The 22,342-nt window shown below is 36.8% G+C and overlaps 3 pseudogenes; 2 read left to right on the top strand and 1 right to left on the bottom strand.

The window, feature by feature from the left end:
- Positions 1–7,976: 7,976 nt before the first annotated feature.
- Positions 7,977–10,751, bottom strand: LOC120122009 (annotated as a pseudogene).
- Positions 10,752–17,380: 6,629 nt separating this feature from the next.
- On the top strand, positions 17,381–19,816 carry LOC120122263 (annotated as a pseudogene).
- Positions 19,817–20,483: 667 nt separating this feature from the next.
- LOC120122262 lies at positions 20,484–22,086 on the top strand (annotated as a pseudogene).
- Positions 22,087–22,342: the final 256 nt, after the last annotated feature.

Here is a 22,342-nt window from a genome sequence, read left to right as displayed (position 1 = left end):
AGGTATGGTTAAGTTGGTGGGTAGTCGTTTTGACCTTTCTTTCTTATAATAATATTATTAATATGTCATTATCTTACTTTAATTTTTTTAAATTTCTGTTACTTTGAATTTGTGAATACAAAATATTTTTTAGTATGGGTATGTTAAATACTTAGATTTTTTTTATATTTGAAAAAGATATATTTATAATCATATATAGCATATGTTAGTTGCTAATGTAAAATATAAATATTTCAAGAAAAAATATAATTAAGAAGTTTCCTTTAAGTTGTTCAAGTGAGTTCCTAACTAAAAAAGTTTGCTAACAAAACAATAATTATATAATTAAATTATAATCCATTAATGAGTTAGCTAAAAAAATTAGTCGATAGACAAAGACCCATTTGGATTTATATAAGTGTATTATCGCAATAAATTAAATAGATTAGGACTAATGTAAGAGTTGAACTATATATATAACACCCACATTATCTAATTTTTTTTATATTAGTAAATTGAAATATATTGAAAGTTTAAATATATCCAATTGTTTAATTTAATTTCATGTCATTTATGAAAACTTGAATATTATGCAAATGATATTATCAACTGAATAAAGTCGAACAATCAATAATATGTACTTTTAAATTGAGACAGATTTAACTATTTATTACCTAAAATACTCGTTGGTTTTTTTATTAATTTAAAGGTGATTGTAAGATAATATTTGTTTAAAAGAATTACAATTCATCTTACGATAGAAGCTCAAACACCTCTAACCTACAATATGCTCGAAAATACCTAGAGGTTGAGCTTAGAAAGGAGCTCGAATGAGTCCTCTCCCAGGAAGAAAGCTTATGGCATCAGCATGCTCGGCAATCCTGGATTCAGAAAGGGGATCGGAACACGGCCTTCTTCTATGCTTCAGCGGTTGTGAGGCGCAAACATAACAAGATTGGGATGATGAAGCTTTCAGATGGTACTTGCTGCCATGACTCAAGTCGACTCAAAGCTGAAGCAATCAAAATTTTTCCGAACTCTCTTCACATCTGAAGCTAATGGTAACCGTATGTTGAAGGAGAGTAACTTTTTCAGATTCATTGATGCTGAGTTAAGACCTTTACTTTGCGGCATTACTATGGGAGAGGTTCGATCTGCACTCTTTAATATGGATCCAATGGCCTCCCTGCTTCTTTTTACCAGAAAAATTGGAGCAGAGTGGAATTGCTGTGTTCAATTTTGTTAACAAATTTTGGCAGGAAGGTGTACTAGATGAGGGAGTTAATCACACGTTACTTGTGCTCATCCCCAAGATTCGAATCCATCTTCGTTTGCCCACTTTAGGCCAATCAACCTACGTAATGTGCTGTACAAAATTATCACTAAGCTCTTGGTCGATCGATTAAAGGCATTTCTTCCTAAGTGGGTGAATAAGTCGCAAGCAAGCTTTGTTCCAGGCCGTCAAATTACAGACAATATTATTCTGACTCAGGAAGTTATGCATTCCATGACGAGGAAAACGGGTAACAAACTTGGATGGCGGTAAAGGTTGATCTTGAAAAGGCGTATGATCCGCTGGAATGGAATTTCATTGAAGATACGCTCATTGCAATTGGTATCCCGTCTATTCTTATTTAAAGAGTTATGGTGTGTGTCAGATCGGTTTCTACTCAAATTGTTTAGAATGATGATCTCACGGATACGTTTACTCCTACACGTGGGATTAGACTAGGTGACCCTCTATCTCCTTATCTTTTTGACTTGTGCATGAATCGGTTGGCGCAAGCCATAAAGGAGAAGGTGAAGTTGGGTGCTTGGAAACAGGTTCATTTATCTCGAAATGGTCCGGGGTTATCTCATCTCTTCTTTGCGGACGACTTAGCACTTTTTGTTGAAGCTTCGATTGATAAAACAATTGTTATGAAGGAGGTTTCAGAGAGGTTCTGTCGTGATTCTGGCCATCGCATTAGCTTGGCAAAGTCTCAAGTTTGCTTCTCTAAGAACTGTACCGATAGTTCTGGGAGTATCATAGCTCAGAGTCTCGGTGCGGAGATGGTGGGAGATCTGGGGAAATATCTTGGTGTGCCTCTTCTTCATAGCCGTGTTACTAAATCCACCTATGCGTACTTGCTAGACAAAATGAACCAACGGCTATCCGGATGGGCGGCAAAAACTTTGTCGCTATCGGGTAGAATCACCCTCGCCAAGGTGGTTTTTCAAGCCACTCCGACGTACGTCATGCAATCTACAAAGATACCCAAAGGTTTGTGTAGAGAAATGGAGAAGCTCATTCGTAGGTTTATTTGGGGCTCTTCCCCTACCAATAAAGGCATCTCTCTTGTTGACTGGGAAACTTTACAAAACCCGGTTGAGTTTGGAAGTGTGGGGTTGAGAGACTTACATCAGCAGAATTGGGCTTTCCTCGTGAAAATTGGCTACCAGTTGATTTCAAATCCGGATAAACTTTGGTACATGTCCTTGAAAGCAAGTGTAAATGGAAGGATCCGCTTCCGTTTACACTTCATGGTGCAAATGATTCGCGACTTACGAAGGGATTGCAATGTATTTGGATGGAGTTTAAGGTATCATTTGGAATATTTGGGATGAAATTTCCACCGACTTTTGGTATGATCATTGGTTGGATGATATTGACAGGCTTGTGTTCTATTACACCGGAGAACGGGAGAAGGTTCCCGAGTCCAATCTCAGTCCACGATATGTTCCTCCCTCAAGGTAATTGGGATTGGGATAGGATTAAAAATGTCCTCCCAGATCACATTGTTCAACGCATTGCAGCTATCCGTCCTCCTTTGGTGATGTTAGGCTCGGGTTCGGCAAGCTGGCGTTGCGGAACAAATCGAGTTTTCACTACCAAATCAGCTTATATGGCCTTAACACAGCAGCTACCCATGGTTAACAATTTCAATTGGAACTTAGTTTGGAAGATGGAGGTCCCGCAAAGGATAAGAACGTTTTTGTGGATTTCTATTCAGGACCGACTTTTAACAAATGCGGAGAGAGTTCGTCGTCACTTATCGAACGATGAGAATTCTTGCATTTCTTACTCTACCTATGAAGGATTGGTTTGAAAATGATTTGGACCTATCAGGTATGTTCTCGGTTTGTAAAGTGGATTGGCGAAGACATTTTGCTATCACATGTTGGATTCTTTGGAAACGTCGGTGCAACATCCTTTTTGATCCCGAGTATGTACAAAGAGATAACCTTCTAACTCGCTGCACGAGGTTTGTTGAGGAGGTTATTGCTGGTCGGGCCACTGACACGCAGAAGGTGCAACGAACGATTCCTACTGTTTCAAATTGGTCGAGACCGTCTCTGGGTTGGGTCAAAGCGAATTCCGATGGTGCTGTAAGAACAAATGACAAGGTGGCGGCAGCAGGGGTTTGATTAGGGATTCGGATGAGGCTTGGATTTATGGCTACACACGCAGCTTAGGAACATGCTCGGTGCTCGTGGCCGAGCTTTGGGAATTACCTGATACTTTGGTGCATGCTTGGGATCATGGTTTGAGGAGGGTGAACATGGAGGTTTTCAAGATTTGGAATGATGATACTTTGCCTCTTGCTGGAACGGTGCTGGTTGATGTTGTCCGGGAGCTTCGCAATCGGGATTGGAGTGTTTAGATCTGTCACATTTCCAGGGAGCATAACGCTGCTGCAGATCGACTTGGTGTTATGAGTCTTGGAGCACGGATTGGAACCATCGTCTTCTCAGAGCCACCGATGGAGCTATTTCAAGTTCTACAGAATGACTCGCTGGAGTCCTCTAGCTAAGTTCCAGTTCTTTGTATAAAAAATATTAAGAGTATAACCAATATATTTATATGGCTATATAAAAGAATTAATCAATATAATTTATAAAACTAAACTATAAGTACAACTAATATATTTATATAATCACGATCAAAATTAATTATTACAAAATACAAATAGATGGATAAATAATTAGAATATACAAGCTTCGTCGGACTCCAAGTAAGGGTGGGCGTTCGATCGAGTCGAGTAAAAAAATTTCGAGTTATTCAAACTAATGAGTCTTATTTTACACTTTAAAGTTGACTTGAAATTTTTTTGAGTCGAGTCAAGTCGAATATTTGAGTTTCTATTTTAATTTAATTGTAAATATTTGTAATATTATGATATTATTTTATTCCAATATAAAAATGGTTTTTTATAGCCATATACAATACATATATATTTATTCATATTTTTCTCATATATAGTATACATATATCATACAGAGTCGAGGTTATCGACCTAAACTTGAAAATCAATATACTAATTACTAAAAATTTTGAGTTATTCTAGTTGTATTTTACCACTCGATTTAAACTTAAAATTTTCTTCGAGTCTAGTTTATGAAATTACATCTTAAAGTTAATTCGAGTCAATTCGAAAAAATTGATTTTTCGAGTCAAGTTTCGCTCACCCCTCACGGGCTCACGGGTCCAAGTGACTACAAGTGCAATCAGATAGTGTTGAAACTGTTAAATTATTCCTTGATCTGCATGTAGACTTTAGTCTCCCATTGGTGGAAGCTATTTTCTCTATGCGTAGTGGTGCTTGAGATACGAAGATCATCTAAATCTCTTGTGGATGCAATATAGTGACATATCGCATAACGAAGAGGCCAACACTTGATCACCTCCCAGTTTCTCTGCTTGATTTTGCGTTGGAGGATGTTCTTTCGCTTATTGCAAGAGATAAATCGGGTCCTCCATATTATAGATCAGTCTGTTATTAATTTCGTAATTTTAGACCAATTTCATTTTAATATTAAAAAATAAAATTTTGTACTTTTCTTTGTTAAGCTGTATATATAACTATGAATAGAATTAGAAGTGTCTTACTCAAAATAAAAAAATGAAGAATCTTTCGTGTGTGATTGTCTGAGTTAGAGAAATAGAATAAGCTTTGCAAGTAGGAAAACAATAGTATGCATTTGCATTTAATCATTTAGACAATGACCATGACCAATCTCATTTCGTTTAATTTCAACAAAACGGTTCTGTTAGCCAAGACAATCAAAGGTAGATATTGATGAAATTAAACAACTTCGAGGGCAAAATTAATGTGAAAATAAGATAGAAGTAAAATTAATAAATTTGGTCTAGTACATATACATACAACTGTGACCCTTAATCCTTAAAAAAAACATCAAAATTTAATTAATTGATTATTAGATTTTTTTAACAAATTATCAAATTTATATTTAATTTAAAATATATTTTAGAAGGGATTGATTAGGTTAGTTATAACTTAGTGGTCAAAGATTAGGTCCAGGGCCTAAAAGATACTTTTTTTTAATGATTTAATAAGTATAAAATAAAGCAAGCGTCATGTGTAATAATTTCATTATAGATAATGGATATCGGGAAATAAAAAACAAAAAAAGCAATAATTAATTTAGCAAAAATTATTAAGGTTTAATCAAGCTGTTCATACGTTTGACTTTTTCTCTTAATTTTCGAATGAATTATTATAAAAATAAAAAAATAATAAGTATATTTTTGTACTTACCCCCCTGCTTGTGATTTGGTAGTCCATGTTTTTCCCCCAAAAAGAATTTAAGCAAGGAATTGATGTTTTACTTGAAAATGTTGGCAAATAGTTGGGAGAGGAAAATTATATAACTATATTTCAAGTTTGGAATCCCCCAACATGTATTAGCCTTCTATTTTAATTTTTTCCCAAAATAAAAACAAACTTTTAAATAACTTTTTGTATATTCTACCCTGAAGGGAAAATTCACTTTTTTTTTATTTGAAGGGAAAATTCACTTTTTTTTATATATATATAAATATATATATCTTCAATTCATTTGACTTAATATTTTTTTTATTAGTCTAGAGAATTACAAGATAATATTTATTCGAAATCAATTGACAATGAATGTTCATACTCCCTTTACAGAAGTCATGCTCGAATCCGAGACCTCTAGAAATAACAGTCGTCCTTAACCATTGATATCACTTGGTTAATACGTTTGATTCCTTATTTAAACATATAACAAAGAAAAAGTCAGGGATTTTCCAATAATTCATTAGTTTTTTTGGGGATTTATCTTTAATAAATAATTAGGCCATTGAAAAGGGAAGCTTAACTCCTCCACAAATTGACTCTTTCAATGCCTTTCAACTGTCCCACTATTTTTGTGGCCTAACTTATGCCCATTTTTTATTTTTATTCTTCTTGAGCAATCTTAATTAAAACCATTCAAATGAAATGGGTGAATCGCCGATAGGTTCTTAGCACATTCCATGCTTCATTTGGATTTCTCTAAATTATTAGATTTTTAAATAATAAAATTCTAAAATTATTAAATAAAAAAACTATACACTTAAATACATTTAAATTTATGTCATCTTAAGTAATACAACATCAATCATATTAATCGAGTCAAGACTAGAGTCCTAAACCAAAGCCGCTAACCCGGTTTTCCATACCAAATTGAGTGACCATTCCGAAAGGTGAAGAAATTCAGAAGCATTACTAAATTTTGATTTAGTAATAAATTGACAAACATTTTAAAAAATGAGGGACCGTTTACATAATTTACACGTTATTAGCAATTACATTAACAATTTATACTATCATATGATATGATTTTATGATTTTTGCAGTGATTTAAGGAAAGCCCGACTTAAAATATTATAACATAATATTTTAAGTTGCGCACAACATAAAATGTTATATTTTTTTTTGACATTTTCGGTCTAACCAAAAATATTATTAAAAAATAATATTTTTAGTTATAATCTATTTATACAAATTAGCTCACAAAGATCACATATATGCGGTGGAAACAAAATGTTTCCTACATTTTCATTTTGATGGGCCTTCTAACAATGTGGCATTGATCAAATCAAATGGTTACATAAATTTACATACCCTTTACAAATAAAAATTGCAAGCTTAAACAAATGGAATGCTAAAAGCTAGCCAACAACAAATAATCAAAAAATGAAAAAGTGGGTGGGCAAAAATAATACAACAAAACAGCCAACCAAAATCACCAATCAGCAGCAACATCCTCAGCTAAATCCCTATTATTACATCACAGTTCAAACTATTATTTTTAAGTTTATGCAGTAATGTAACCATATCTCATGAGATAACATTGGTTTCATCATTAAGTGTTCAATCAACTAAAACATTAATTCAAATTTAAAGCTAAAACTACTTTAAAACCATGGTTCCATTCTACATGACTGCTACCAAAAGGAAACACCATCTACTCTCTCCCTCTCATTCCCAACACTGCGATCAATCTTCATTTCCATGATACCATACTTCTGCTGAGCTGCTTCAAATATCAAGATCAAATACCTTCGAGCTATACATCAAACAATTCAAGTAGCATCCGTAATCAGAAATGCACAACAGATCGATCAAAGCACTAGTGAATACAAGGGAATAATGAATGCTTAGACTTAACTCTTATCAACAAAAAATTAGGGAAGCATAGTGGATCTCATCTCAAGAAGATGACTTCCGACTCTTGCAGTCGGAAAATTCGTTCTCGGGAATCAACTTTACATAGAAACGAGAAGGGAAACAACCAATGGTTCCCTAATTTATATTACAAACACTAAGCATATGCATCAAATATTATATTAGCGAGACTATTGCCGACATTTTGAGATCTTCAACATTTAGAAACATGTATATAACTAGAGAAACTTATGCATACTGTGTGCACAACAAAACAAGTATTGCACAATTCTGAACGTTCAGAAAAAAAAATCATGGATATTAAGATCCCAGAATGATATGATAAGAAAAATATGATTGAGGAACTTACTTGTTTCATGCGAAATTGAGACCATCCTCCAAACGAAGAGAAGCAATCAGCAAATTCAGGCATTGAACTCTGAATGGCTATGAATTCATGACCACAACACCACCGGTTGAGAGAGACACCAAAAGAGAATGATGAACCAAATGTTTCTACCTTGCTGATATTTCTTTTTGAAAAAAAAACAATTCTAACAGAAGTTACTGATATAAGAAGCATCAGATAAGTCACTCCGAGGTAAGTCTTGGCCTCTTCCCATAATCAGCATCTCTAGATCTTGAGCGATGCTCATCTTCCTGTGATAATCGGGACTTGCAGCGAGTCCTTGACGACCGCCCCCGATCCCAATCATCATCATGCTCAGGCTCACGGTCCCTGGGCCTACGATGATCAGCATATTTGTCTCTGCCTTCCCTATATCGATCCCTATCCCTATCTCTATCCCTATCTCGATCACGTTCCCTATCACGATCGCGGACACGATCTCGAGAGCGCTCCCTATCACGTTCTCGACCAATGTCTCTATCATCCCTGTGTCTTCTTTCTGGCCTATCATGACCATGGCCCAGTTCTTTCTCCCTGGGTATGTCCCCATCATATCCTGGTTCTCTATCATCACGGTACTTTCTTTCAGATGAACCAGACCACTCTCTTTCCGAAGCTCTATCTTTTTCTTTAGCTGGGTTTTGCCAACCTCCTCTGTCATGACTAACCTCGCCATATTGATGATCTGATGCAGCTTCCTCCCCATAACTCAACTCTCCAGCTCTCCCACCACCATGCTCATCACCACCCCATCCTCCCATGGTAGGATCCAACCACATTCCCATATTAGGCCCATCTGCACCACTTGAGGGCATCATCCCATACCATTCATCGGCATACCTCTTCCAAAGAACGCAGGGTTAACATGAGGAGCCACTCCAGGCAAACCAACTCCTCCAACTGGAGGGAATGAAGGTAAAATCCCCCCAAAAGGAGGTGTTGGAGCTCCGGGAAAGCCTCCATAACCTCCCATTCTTCCCATCGGTCCACCAAAAGCAGGATCAAAACCTTGACTCATCATTGACTGCGGGTGCATGAGAGGAGGTGCTCCACCCATTCCCTGGCCGAATCCATTTCCACCATTTCCCATGATACCTCTGCCACCCATTCCACCAGCCCTGTTCCTCATAGGACCACCTGGCCCTCTACCTCCCATTCCCGTAGCATTGCCTCTTCCCCAATTCCCTCTCCCATAACCTCTATTATTATCCGCACCTTGATAATTCCCACCAGTTTGAATACTATTGACACCAGTCTTAGGACCCACATCATTAGGACCCCTCCTTGCTTGAGCAGACTGTGCCATTTGTTGATTCCTATTTAACTGAGCCTCTCCCATTTTCTTAACAGTAAATGGCGATGCAAAGGCAACAACACAAGGCCTTCCATTAAACACGTGGCCATTCATTCCCTCCTTACAAGCTGTAGCTGCGGCTGGATCATAAAACTCAACCTGGCAATACCCTTTTGACTTTCCACTTGCTTTCTCATCGAAAAACTTTACTTCCTTAACGGGTCCATACTTGCACAACTCAGACTCCAATTCAGCATCTGTAGTCCACCAATGCAAATCACCAACAAACAATATTGTCCCACCACCACCACCTCCACTGCCACCTGCACCACCAGTTGCTCCAACTCCAGGGCCAACAACACCCATATTTGCACCTCCATTCCCAATTGTAGGACCGCCACTGGCACCAGGGCCATTCACACCCACACCTCCTACTACTCCTTGTGTCACCAAACCCTCATTCTCAACACTCCCCACATTCCCTACACCATATCCCTGATGTCCCATACCACCTACACTACCTAAACCACTATTCTTATTCCCACTTTGCTCCGCAGCCACCTCATTCAACTTACTCGGCACCTGAGTTAATTCAACCCTAAGCCCACCTCCACCACCACCAAAGCCTGGACTAGGTCCTTTGAAATCATCACCACCACCACCTCTAAATGCTTGACTCTCATAAGAAACCCTAGATTCCCCTCTTTCACCACCACCTGCAACCCCCGGAATTGAAACACCAGATTCTGGAGCATCTATTGGTGACCCACTAACTTTCCCACCACTATTAATATTCGAACTATTCTTAGTTTCTTCATTTCTAAACCCTACATCATCATTTCTTCTCAAAGATTGAAGAAACCCTTCGCCAACATTAACATCATTGTAAAGGTCTTCATAATCATCGTCTTCTTCACCTAAAAAGCTCTCGTCCGCAACGGCCGAGATTGCTTCGTTTCTATGGAACTGATCCATGTGATCCCCTCCTTTTCCTTCATCCATCTTTCCCCCACTCAAAGATTCCAAAATACAAAAATTACCCTAAACTAGTTTCCAATCTTCGAGATTTTTCTGTTTCCTGGAAATTTCCTGGAAATTAAAAACAAAATTAAAATCTACATTTAACAAAATGAAAACTGAAATTAACTGAAACTGGAGAACGAATTCGTGGATTAAATCTTACCAGGGAGATTAATTGAGATACCGAGAGAAACGAGAGATAAATACGCAAACCCTAATCCCTAAAGCTCATGGGAATCTTTTTTTCCCGGGAGTTCAACGAGCGCCGCCGTGAAAAAGCTTAAATCACCAGAAAATCAACTCCGAAGGTTCATCCCTAACTAAGAAAGCATTGAATTTGATTATATAGCAAAGAATACAAACTTAACACGAGATAAAGAGAGGAATATAGTAAAGTGCTAAGAGTTTAAAACACGCAGTTAATCCAAAACAGCGACAATAAAAAGCCCGAAACTTGGAGAAATCGAAACACACCTTTCTTTAAGGCCTTTCAGGAAGCAATACTATTTTGCGAATGCAAGAAGTTTCTGGTTGTTTTTGCTGGGAAACGGCGTCGAAGCTGGAAGATGATATGAGATTAATCTTATAAGTTTTCTTTGGGAAATGAGAAAACGGGGTTCGTCCACCATTTTCACGGGCTTTACAGTTAAAAAAAAGAAGTTCTATTTGGGTTCTAAAGTCCATTACCGTTACCCACTTATGTTCTCACCACCGAATGTCTTGAAACAATGGATTAAAGTAGCCTTATAATTAAGTGATTCCATCAATCTAATCTTTATAAAAAAAATCTTGGAATTTATTAAATGGATTTAACAATAAAAAATATTATTTTTTAGAAGATTTAAGTTCGAACAATTCTATTTAGAAGATGTGTATACGCTATAAATAATTAAAAAATTCTAAATAAATATTATATTGTAATCATAAAATTCTAAATACATATTATCTTATAATTACTCAAATTATTAAAAATTTATTCGTAACTAAACAGCTTAACATTACTTTAATTTAAGGATTCGGTTAAAAGCTTTTAGGAACTATTCATTACCCAAATGATATTGTTGCCAAAATAAAATAAAATAATAGATATCAATATTTTAATAAAAAAAATAAAATAATGTTATTGTTTTACCATATCTGAATTGATTTGATAAAAAATAATTTTTTTAGAGGAAAAAAAATAATAATACAAATTTAACTAAACTAGTATAGTTAAGAGGTATGAATGATAATTCTACCATTTTACTTGTTCAATTTGATTAATTTGTGTATAAACAGTAATAGTAATAATAATGATAACTAGGATACTTATCGAGCAAGTCAATCATGAGTAGAATAGCGCTCGACTCATGTTCGTTAAATTTTGTTGCTTGACTCAGTTCGTTACTTGTTAAGACCATTAAAATTCTACTTGACTCGTGCTCATTAAAAAGACTTGTTGCTCGACTCGTGCTCGTTAAGCTCGTTGCTCGTCTCATTGCTAAGGATGGCAACGGGTCGGGTCAGGATAAGGCTTTCGGTCAACCCGACCTGACTAAAAAATATGCATCTTCCACTTGAACGCAACTCAAAAATTTTATATCCTTCTCCCGACCTGACCCAACCCAACCTGATATAAAATAAGGACTTAATTAAAAAATAATAAAAATTTTACAGAAATTACATTATTATCCTCAAGTTGGGTCGGGTTAGAGTTTTTTACTGTAACATCCTCAGACCGATGCAGGTGACCCGATCCTATCTGAGGTGTCACATTAGGGTCGCTTCGGTGACTCATAGTAAGAATCTAAGAAAAATTAAATTTTTTGTTAAAACATGTAAAATAATAAAATAATTTATAAATAAAATATAAGTTCAGAAAATCATTCATATATTACAAACGAAATTAAAATCATATATTTACAAACGAAATTAAAATCAGACAAGTTTCAGACTCAATATATAAATAAAAAATCAAATGTGACATACATACCCCTAATTACACATTGTACCGTACTTTGCAAGCAAAGCTGTAGGAACTCCCAATACTGAAGTTGATAGCTGCACTGGATAGATTCTTTTAACCTGAAATGGTGAGTAAAGAGTGAGCTTTGGGAAGCGCAAAAATACAAAACTACCATATGAATGAAATAGGCCATCAAGTATAAAGTAAAGCATATATTCCTTAGTGGGACACTCATAATCAATTCTAGCGGTGAATTCAGATTCCATTAGCTATTACAAACAAGAATTTATGGCCTGAAGGAAGTATTCAGAGAGAGACAAATTCATAAGATTAAATTGATGAGTCTAGTATGTTCCAATAAAACATACAAATATGTACAAATCCTTTAAAAACATTAGTAGTTTAAAACATATTTTAAAACCACAATAATACCCTCCAACCGAACATCGATATGTAGTTCCCCAAAACTGCATCCATAAGGACTTACCCTAGGCCCATTGGGCGTAGAAACCAACCTAAGGGATTATCTTAGGGCCTAAGAGCCTACCCAAGGGAGTATCTTAGGGCCTAAGATCCTACCCAAGGAAATGTCTTAGGGCCTTATATCCTACCCAAGGTCACCTTAGGTCCATAAGGAATTACCAACTTGATCAGAGCTCAACCTCCATACTCCAAAATCATACCCATACAGTATCCCAATAATCGGTTCATACAATAAACAATATATTACATGATCCATAAATCAGGAACAATTATATTTTTCCAGTGAAAACAGGAAACCATATAGCACATATCATGTAGTCATAGTTTATAAACAGTAAATCAATACATCAGTAAATCAGAATATCGAACAATTAAAAGATTCAGTAAATAAATAACTTTGGTAAATCACATTTTAGGGCAGATAAAATAATCATATAGCACATGGGGAACACACTAGAGGATCCAATTACTTTTCCGAATGTACTTAGCAATTATCAAGAGAGGAAAACACGAAACTTATGCAAACTGGTTGAATTTCATAAATGAGATCTCTATAAAAATGGGGTTTGATAGGTAACGGATTCTTCAGTCATTCAGGAAGTGATTTATCAAGATCATAGTATTCAGATATATCATCAATGTATTCAGGAATTATTGCATCAAAATTTATTTAGGATTCAGACATTCCTAAAGTGATTCCATCAATCAAGCTTATAAGAGCATTTTAGTCATTCAATTCCTGAGAAGTTTGATAAATCAATTATGTAGGTAGATAAACTTCATAAATATTCATTTTCTTAAAACCGACTGCACTGCAGAATCGAACTGATCACCTTCAGAACCATCTTTGGACGGATCATGAGAAGACGAACAAGTATTTAAATAGTATTTATTTACTTCCCATATTATAATAGTATTAGGGATAATCGACCCACTTAGGTCGTACTCTAAAACCTCAGGGGTGTTACAACATTTAAAGTTTCACTGGCATCTTCAAAAGCTATTCAAAAGCATTTGCTTAATCTAAGTCATGAGGGTATTTAGACCATTCTGGTATTCGAGGTGGATTTATTCATTCCAGAGCTTAAGGGTATTCAGTCATTTCAGGGCTTGGGGGTACTTTAGATTATTTCACACTTTAGGGGTATTTTGGTAATTTTACAGTTTAAAGGTATTTCAGTCATTTTATTTCGTCCAGACTTTCCATTTAATTCAAACTTGTCATTTCTTTTAGTCATTTTAACATTTCAGACATAAAAAGTACTTCCATGGTGTTAGTCTTTAAGTACTTACTCAGAAATTGTAAATTATAGGTTTTGAGCCTTTACGAAGGTTATGAACTGATTATCAATGATTCTTTGAACAAATCATGAAATTAACAGGAGAATCAATAATTTTATCAGGTTGAAAAACCAATTCTCATGTCAAATCCACTAACAAGAGCAATTTCATGTCATTTTTACATCTCAGGGGGAATTTCGTAATTTCTTATCCTGGTATTTTTGATATTACAACTTTTAACGAGAATAATTAGAATTTATGGTTTATGGTTTATGCGGTTAATCGCTGCATTGATTAATCTCTGAACTTGGAATTATTTATTACCAGACTTCTAATTTCTAATAGAGTCATCCGAGTCTTATTACTTGACATACTTTTTACTGTATTAGGATCGAGTTTAGAGATGATTAACTATATACATGTGACCAAATATATCCATCCGTGCATTAACCAATATAGACATGTTCCACAAAGCATGCAAAAGGTAGTAATGTATTACCTCAATTTTTGAGCTATATCGATTAACCAATTAAACTTCGTTTGATCTTCCTCGAACTTTAATTTCACGTCCCATAATATCTCTGATACATAGCAAAACCAATTACATTTGAAACGAAACTTAAATGTGAAAATTCTTATTGAATCGGGAGATAAAATGCTGAAAATGGCTTAACGAGTTCGAATTTGGAAAAATAGACTTCAAATTCGAACTCAGGATATCAAAAAAAATATGACTTCTTAGAAATTTTTACTTTTTGGTCAAAGTCAAAGGTCAAACTAGTCAAAGCCAAAGTCAACGGGCAGGTCAACGGTTTGGGTCAAAGTCAACGGGTCTGACCAGTTTGGGTTGGCTCGGTTCGATCCGAGTTAAATCAGCCTGGTTCGAGTTGACTTGAACCAGTTCTAGAGGGTTCGAAAATCGGGAAGGAGACCCACGCGCACACATCGACGCTTGGCGGAGTATGACGACGGTAACAGGGTCAGTTTCGGACGGTCGATTATTCCATGGGCACCCAACATAAAAAAATCCATATATTCAACCCAATAATCAACCAAATCAAAGGAAAAAAACAATCAAAAGAACCGAGGACTTACCCTCAATGAACAACATCAAAGCGACGGTGGAGTATTTCACTGGCTGGTTTTTTAGTGCACTGTGATAGGGAATCCAACGATAGTAGCGGTGAAGCAAAATAACGTCGGGTCCGACAAGAAAATCAAGAAAATATGAACATCGAGATGGGTTTTCAGTGAAGTTTTCAAAAGTCTCTCCCCGATGAACGACGGCGGCTAGTGGAGAGTGGCTGGCAGGGGTTGGTTCACGGTGGCCTGGCACGCTTGATGAGGGTGGTCGTGACGAACACCGATCAATGATGGTCAAGACCCGAGGTGAGGAGAACCGAACATATTCTTTCTAAATTACGACAAACGGTGGCTGAATTGGGTGAATTGAATGTCGGGGTTGGGTTGTTGGTTGACACTGAAGCTGATGACGAAGACGATGCACTCTATCGTCGGCAGAAGACAATTGGTTGACGATGGGGATGGTTTCGTTTGGGGTTTTTACGAAGAGAGGGGCTTGGGTATTGGGTTCTGAAAATAGGGGATAAATTTTTGTTATAACTCAGGTTTTAAACAAGTAAAATATATTTTACTTTGTTTCTTCAACAACAGTGCCCTAGCCTAAATGACTAAGGCATGGGCAGCCATACTAATGAACAAGGGTTGGAAACCCCTCAACCACACATTCCTATATTTTATTTTTTCTCTGTTGATAGAAAAAGGGAAAATTAGGGTTAAGTCCCTAAACTTTCTACATATTCTAAACCTGGTTATAAGTTCTAAAAACTTGTAATTTTGTCCCTAAATTTATTAAATAAATTTATAATTTTTATTTCAAAATATGGTTGTGACCTTTACCCTCCACTAGAACCTAACCCGACCCGATCTTACCCTTTAAAAATAAACCAGACCTGACCCGAACCAGATTTTTAAAAAACCCTATCAAGTTGGGTCGGGTCAGAACCCGTCAGATTAGTGTTAAATTATTAATTTTACTCGTTGCTCATTAAGCTCACCGAAATTTTTATCATAGTTTTTTAACTATATATAAAATCTATTAATATTAGATAGAGCTTAATATAAACATAAACAAAAAAATCAAAACAGTGTAAACAAATAGAAAGTCTAAACTCCAAAATAATAATCTACAATAAATAAAATAATACTTAGAGCTTGATTTCCAGGTCTAGTAAAATAATAATTATTAATTAATAATTTAGTATTTTTTATTATTTATTAGAAAATTAATAGATTAGTCATTTATTATCTTTTTATTGCCTATTAGTAAATTAGTAAATTTTTTATTGAAATATTTTTTTAAGATAACTACTAAAAACTTATAAAAAAAATTTACGAATTGCTCGCGAACTTATCAAGTCGAGTTGGAGTTTGCTTGACTCAACTCGTTAAGGTCTTGAGTCGAGTAAATCCGAATCGAGCTTTTATCGAATTATGACCGAGTCAAATTCGAACTGTTCGACTCATTAAACACCCCTAATGATAACTATTATCATGGTAATTATTAATTTTATTATAGTTAAATTGTTCAATTCAAAACTAGCCAAATTGAAATAAAATACTTCACTAATTGTTGAGCTTATATTTGTTGATGGTTTGGATGGGAGACGATATATTATGTTGGTTCATCGTCGTAGATGTGGTTGAAGAGCTAAATGATAGGTGATAAAAAAAGGATAGGATAAAAAAAATATGATATTGACATCAATTGTACATCTAAATCAACAACAAGAGTAAATTAAGATAAATTGTAAATCTAAATCAACACGGATTACACAGAATTTGTGAAGATAAAACAATCCTAAAGCTTTAAACAAATTCTAAATATTTAAAATTATTTTTTAAAATCTAAGAGCAAGTTAAAAACAAAATGTGTTAATATACTTGATTCTTGTCGATACGCACTGAAAAAATGTGGGTAACAACACGAAGCTTGCGATTTATTTTTTTATAATCTATCATCTCCATTTCCCTATCTTCTTCTTCTTCCTCCTTTCGATCGTCAATACGCACTAACCCTAAAAATATCTCATTACCATAGACGTTGCAGCTTAGCACGTACATGTTCTTGCTTTCTTACCTCTTCCAAACCAACAAAAAGAAGAGAAACTCTTTTGTCCCTGTCTCGTAACGGCTTTTTTAATGTTTTTGTTGTCTTGTACAAATTGATTCTTGTATTGGTTTTTTTCTATTCTCGTCCCCTCCCCGCACCGCCGTCATCACCACCGTCACCATCATCATCATCGGGACCTTGTTATACGGGGGCCTGTATTGTGGCCACTGGTTTGAGCAATGGGGGGAGATCATCGATTCACCATAGGCCAACTAGGGCTTTTTATGTCTCCTCCCTTTTGTTCTACCTTCTTTTGTTGAACTTTGAAGAAAGGTTTGTTTCGGCCAAACGTGGCCAAATTGGCCGTTCCGATCCTCCGGCGATGGCCGCCGCTGTTCCTCCGGTTGCTTCTTCTCCATCGTTGAGTTCGTTTAAGCCTTCGGATAGTTATTGTATAAACTGCGGTGCTTCAAGCGAGGTGAAGCTCGACGACGGCCGGGTATTCAAGCCGGACACTCAAAAGTGTAGCTACTTATCGGCTGATGAAGATGTTTCAACGACAACTGATTCGATCCCGGTGAGCGCCTTCATGAATTCCAGCCCTTCGTCGTTAATGGATCTTTATAAAGCCGTGAGGATCTTCACTTCGGATTCGACGTACTTGTTCTTCATCTCAGAGCACGGAAAACACTGGGTTTGTCTATACTTTTACCCCCTCCATCACGAGAAATATGATTTCAAGACGGCGGTTTTCACCGCTCAAACGAATAAGTGCGTCCTCCTGCATGATTTCTCCATGAATGATTCCAAGGTGGTTCTCAAGGAGTATCTTGTTAATGCTACTACACATATCTCTATCATTTTCAAGCCCCGGAAGGATTTTTTCGCATTCATTAACGCATTAGAGATTGTAGGGATCCCCGGTGAACTTCTTTCCGATTCGGCCTCATCGGTAGCTCAAGGTAACACCGTTAACGACTTATCAGATGTCACTTTGGAAGTCTTGTATCGGTTGAATATCGGAGGTCCATTGATAACTCCGAAAAACGATACATTGGCTCGAACATTGGCTCCGGATAAACCATACAATGTGTTTCCCCAAGGAACAAAGGTCGTCAAGGGTAGAAACATCAAATACCGACCGGATCGTAATGTGATTCGGTTGATCGCACCGGAGATGGTTTACGCAATGGTGGCTCGGATGACGACAACTTCCTACGCTCATACCATATGGCCGAATTTCAATATTTCTTGGGCAATGAGGGTTGAAGGAACGTTTTCGTATTTCATCAGGATGCACTTTTGCGACGTTGTAAGCAGGGCCAAGAATGAATTGCACTTCAATGTGTACATAAACGAGTTAATGGGGATTTCGGGTCTTGATTTAAGTGAGAAAGCTGACGATTTGGCCATTGCATATTACACATATTACGTGCTGAATGCCTCGTCGATAACGAACGATTCAGTCATAGTTCAAGTCGGTCCGATCACAAACACCGGTAGCAGTACACAGAATGCAATCCTCAATGGCTTGCAAGTGATGAAGATGAGCAACATAGCTGATAGCTTGGATGGTTTATACGTCGTTGATGGTTCATATAAAGGGACCAAATTCAGCACACCCAAAGTCTTGGTGATTTAGGGGTTGGCGGTGGGGTTTGTGGCGATGTTGTTCTCGGCGTCGTTTGTGTCCGGTGGAAGAAACGTCCCCAAGATTAGCAAAAGAGGAAAAGCTTCTCGTCATGACTATTACCAATCCAGAGCAGTAAAGTTAATTACAGCTCGAGGAAATCAAACGTCTTTGGGTCTAGGCTTTCGAGTGTTTATGGGAAGTGCTTCACTCTACTCGAGTTACAGAATGCGACGCAAATTTTCGACCAGAAGGCGGTCATCAGCGTTAGCGGATTCGGGAAAGTGTTCATTGGGACATTAGATGATGGCACCAAGGTCGTCATAAAACGAGGCAACCATGGATCCGAACAAGGCGTAAATGAGTTCGAAACTGAAATCCAAATGCTTTCAAAGTTCCGGCATCGACATCTCGTGTCGCTGATAGGGTTCTGTGATGAGGATTCGGAGATGATCGTGGTTTATGAATACATGGCTAATGGCCCGCTTCGGGACCATCTTTACGGTGCCGCGAATAAACCAACATTGACATGGAAACAACGACTCGAAATCTGCATCGGCACGGCTCGAGGGTTGCATTACCTCCACACTGGTGCGACACAAGGAATCATCCACCGTGATGTTAAGACTACCAACATTCTTCTAGACGATAACTTTGTCGCCAAAGTGTCCGATTTTGGGCTTTCGAAAGCGGCTGCCATGGACCAAGGTCATGTTAGTACTGCAGTGAAAGGTAGCTTCGGGTATCTCGATCTTGAATATTTTAGAAGACAACAACTTACCGAGAAATCCGATGTTTACTCTTTCGGTGTGGTTCTTTTCGAGGTTTTATGCGCGAGGGCAGTAATATGCCCAGCGCTGCCGATGGATCAAGTTAGCTTATCCGATTGGGCAATGCAGTGGCATAAAAAGGGCATGATCGAGAAAATTGTCGATTATAAAATAACAGGTCAATCTGTGAAGGATCGTTGAAGAAATTCGCGGAAACGGCGGAGATATGCATGGCCAAATACGGAGTGGATCGGCCAAGCATGGGGGGTGTGTTGTGGAACTTGGAAATGCATTGCAACTCCAAGTGGCTTCCGATCAATCACAAGATAAGACTCACGTTATTAGTTTGGAAACCACAAACGAAACCGACGAGTCCGATCCTAACCCTGCCGCGGTCTACTTTTTTTTATACGATTAGATATAATAAAATTTCAAGTAGGTATAATCAATAAAATAAATAATTAGTAGAAAATTAGTTTTTTTAAAAAAAAATTAGAGTGAAAGAGTAATAGCATGAATCACGTTTGTTCAAATAGTATAATTTATTATCAGTTGTATTTAATTGGTAAGAGATTTGAATTATGGGTGGATTAAAATTTAAGATTTAGTATTTTAGATTAAAATTATTTTTTAAAATTTGAATTCGTTTTTAGATAAATTTGATTTTTTTTAAAAATAGGCTCGTTTAATTAGTAAAGACCAAGTTTTCATGTTTAGAAATTTTGATAATTCTTTTCTACAATAATTTTGATCACATATTATTAAAAAAAGAAATTTTAATAATTCTTTTTTTGTAATTACAATCCCAAAACTTATTTATTATACTTAATTTATAATTTTAATGATATAATTGAATAAAATAGTTACATTCTAAAAAAATGTTTCCATGTGGGTTTTGGACGTAAGGCCCATGCCCTTCCCTTCAATTACACCTGTGGACTTGGCTCGCAACTCTAATTAAGAACAGAGAAACGGAAGGTTGGAAAACAAGTATTCCATGGCTGAAATGAAGAATCAACAATGAAATCTAAAGACTCTTTTTCCTCAGTATTCTTACTTTGTTCTTCCCTGAAATTACGTTACTGAACAATGAGCTTCAAATCCAACGAAGACAAAGCTTAATAACTCAATTCTGTTTTCGGTTGTATATGTAGAATCAAAGTTTGGAACTACGCACACAGCCTGTTTGATAAATTTCCTCAGAAACTATGCCTTTCTTGTTCCCCCCAGTTCCGCACCGCTTTTTGACGCAAATTATCAATATCCAGAAACCCAAATATATTTTACACTCTCTATATTCATCATCAACATCACCACCGGAATTGGAGGAGCTTTCTGACTTTGTTTCGAGCTCCATTGGTGGTTTGGATGACCTGGAATCGAGTTTAAACCAGCTTAGCCTTTCTTTATCATCGTCAATTATTAACGAGGTCATAAAGCATTGCGAAAATGTGGCTCCCACTCGGGGGTTATTGAGATTTTTCTTGTGGTCGGTTAAGAATTTTAGTTTGGAAGATAAGACATTAACCATGCGGTTCGAGTGTTTTCAAAGAAGAAGGATCACACGGCAATGGAGATACTGATTTCGGATCTTAGGAATGCAGGGGGATCAATGGAGAGCCAGACATTCAGCGTCGTGGCTGATATGTTGGTTAAATTAGGGAGAGAAGATGAAGCGTTGGGTATTTTTAAGAACTTGGAAAACTTCAATTGTACCCGAGACAGTTCCAGTGTGACTGCCATTGTTAGTGCTTTATGTTCTAAAGGCCATGCGAAGAAAGCTAAAGGTGTAGTTTATCATCACAAAGACGAGATTGTCGGCGTCGAGCCTTGTATATATAGGAGTCTCCTTTATGGTTGGTCCGTTCGAAAGAACGTAAAGGAAGCTCGTAAAGTTATCATGGAGATGAAATCATCCTGCATTGAGATCGATTTGTATTGCTACAACACATTCATTAGGTGCCTTTGTGGGGCGAACGTTAATCGCAACCTTTCCGGACTTGTTCTCGAAGCGCTGAACTTGATGATGAAAATGAGATCCCATAGAATTGCCCCAACATCAGTCAGTTGCAACATATCGCTTTCTTCCTTGGGGAAGACGAGAAGAGTGAAAGAATCATGTCGGATTCTAGACTTGATGAAGAAAACCGGTTGTGCTCCCGATTGGATCACATATTATCTCGTGGCTAAAGTCCTGTACTTGACCGGAAGATTCGGCAAGGGTAACATGATAGTCGATGATATGATTGAACGAGAGCTGACCCCTGATCGTAAGTTCTACTAAGATCTCATCGGTGTTCTTTGCGGGGTCGAAAGAGTGAATTTCGCTGTCAAGTTGTTCGAGAAGATGAAGAGGAGTTCCTTGGGCGGATACGGGCCAGTTTATGATGTACTTATACCGAAACTTTGCAGGGGAGGCGAGTTCGAAAAGGGTCGAGAGCTATGGGACGAGGCCATTGCTTCGGGTGTTGGTGTTTCGTTCTCGAGTGATGTTTGAACCCTTCGGTCACTGAAGTTTTCAAGCCAACAAGGGTGGTGAAGGTGTTTAATCTTAAGGAGTGTAAAATGGCTAAGAATTCAGTGAATATGAAGCAGAAGAATTTCAAGGGAAAGAAGGGCAAGAAAATAAATATAATAAGAAGAAATATGTTTCGAAATAAATGGTCTCTGGGTCAATGCATTTGCTAATCTTTAATTTGTTTTTTTAATATTTAATGTCATAATTAGAGATACTGTGCCTGAATTATATGATGAAACGTGATATGTTCTCTGGTACTATTGATCCAAATCATGTTAACAATTGCACATGTGATTTTCATAAAGAATGGTGAAAAGTCCTTTGAGGTCCTCTTAATTTCAAAATCAGGTGAAATTATCTTTCTCATAAAAAAGAGTAACTTAGTCATGTCAAATTCAAAAATGAACTAGAAATAATTAATTGTAA

This window comes from Hibiscus syriacus, unplaced genomic scaffold (genome assembly GCF_006381635.1).
Source record: "Hibiscus syriacus cultivar Baekdansim isolate YM2019G1 unplaced genomic scaffold, ASM638163v2 tig00110384_pilon, whole genome shotgun sequence".
NCBI lineage: Eukaryota > Viridiplantae > Streptophyta > Magnoliopsida > Malvales > Malvaceae > Hibiscus > Hibiscus syriacus.
Note: the sequence above shows the minus strand (reverse complement) of the source record. Positions and strands in the feature narration are given on the sequence as shown.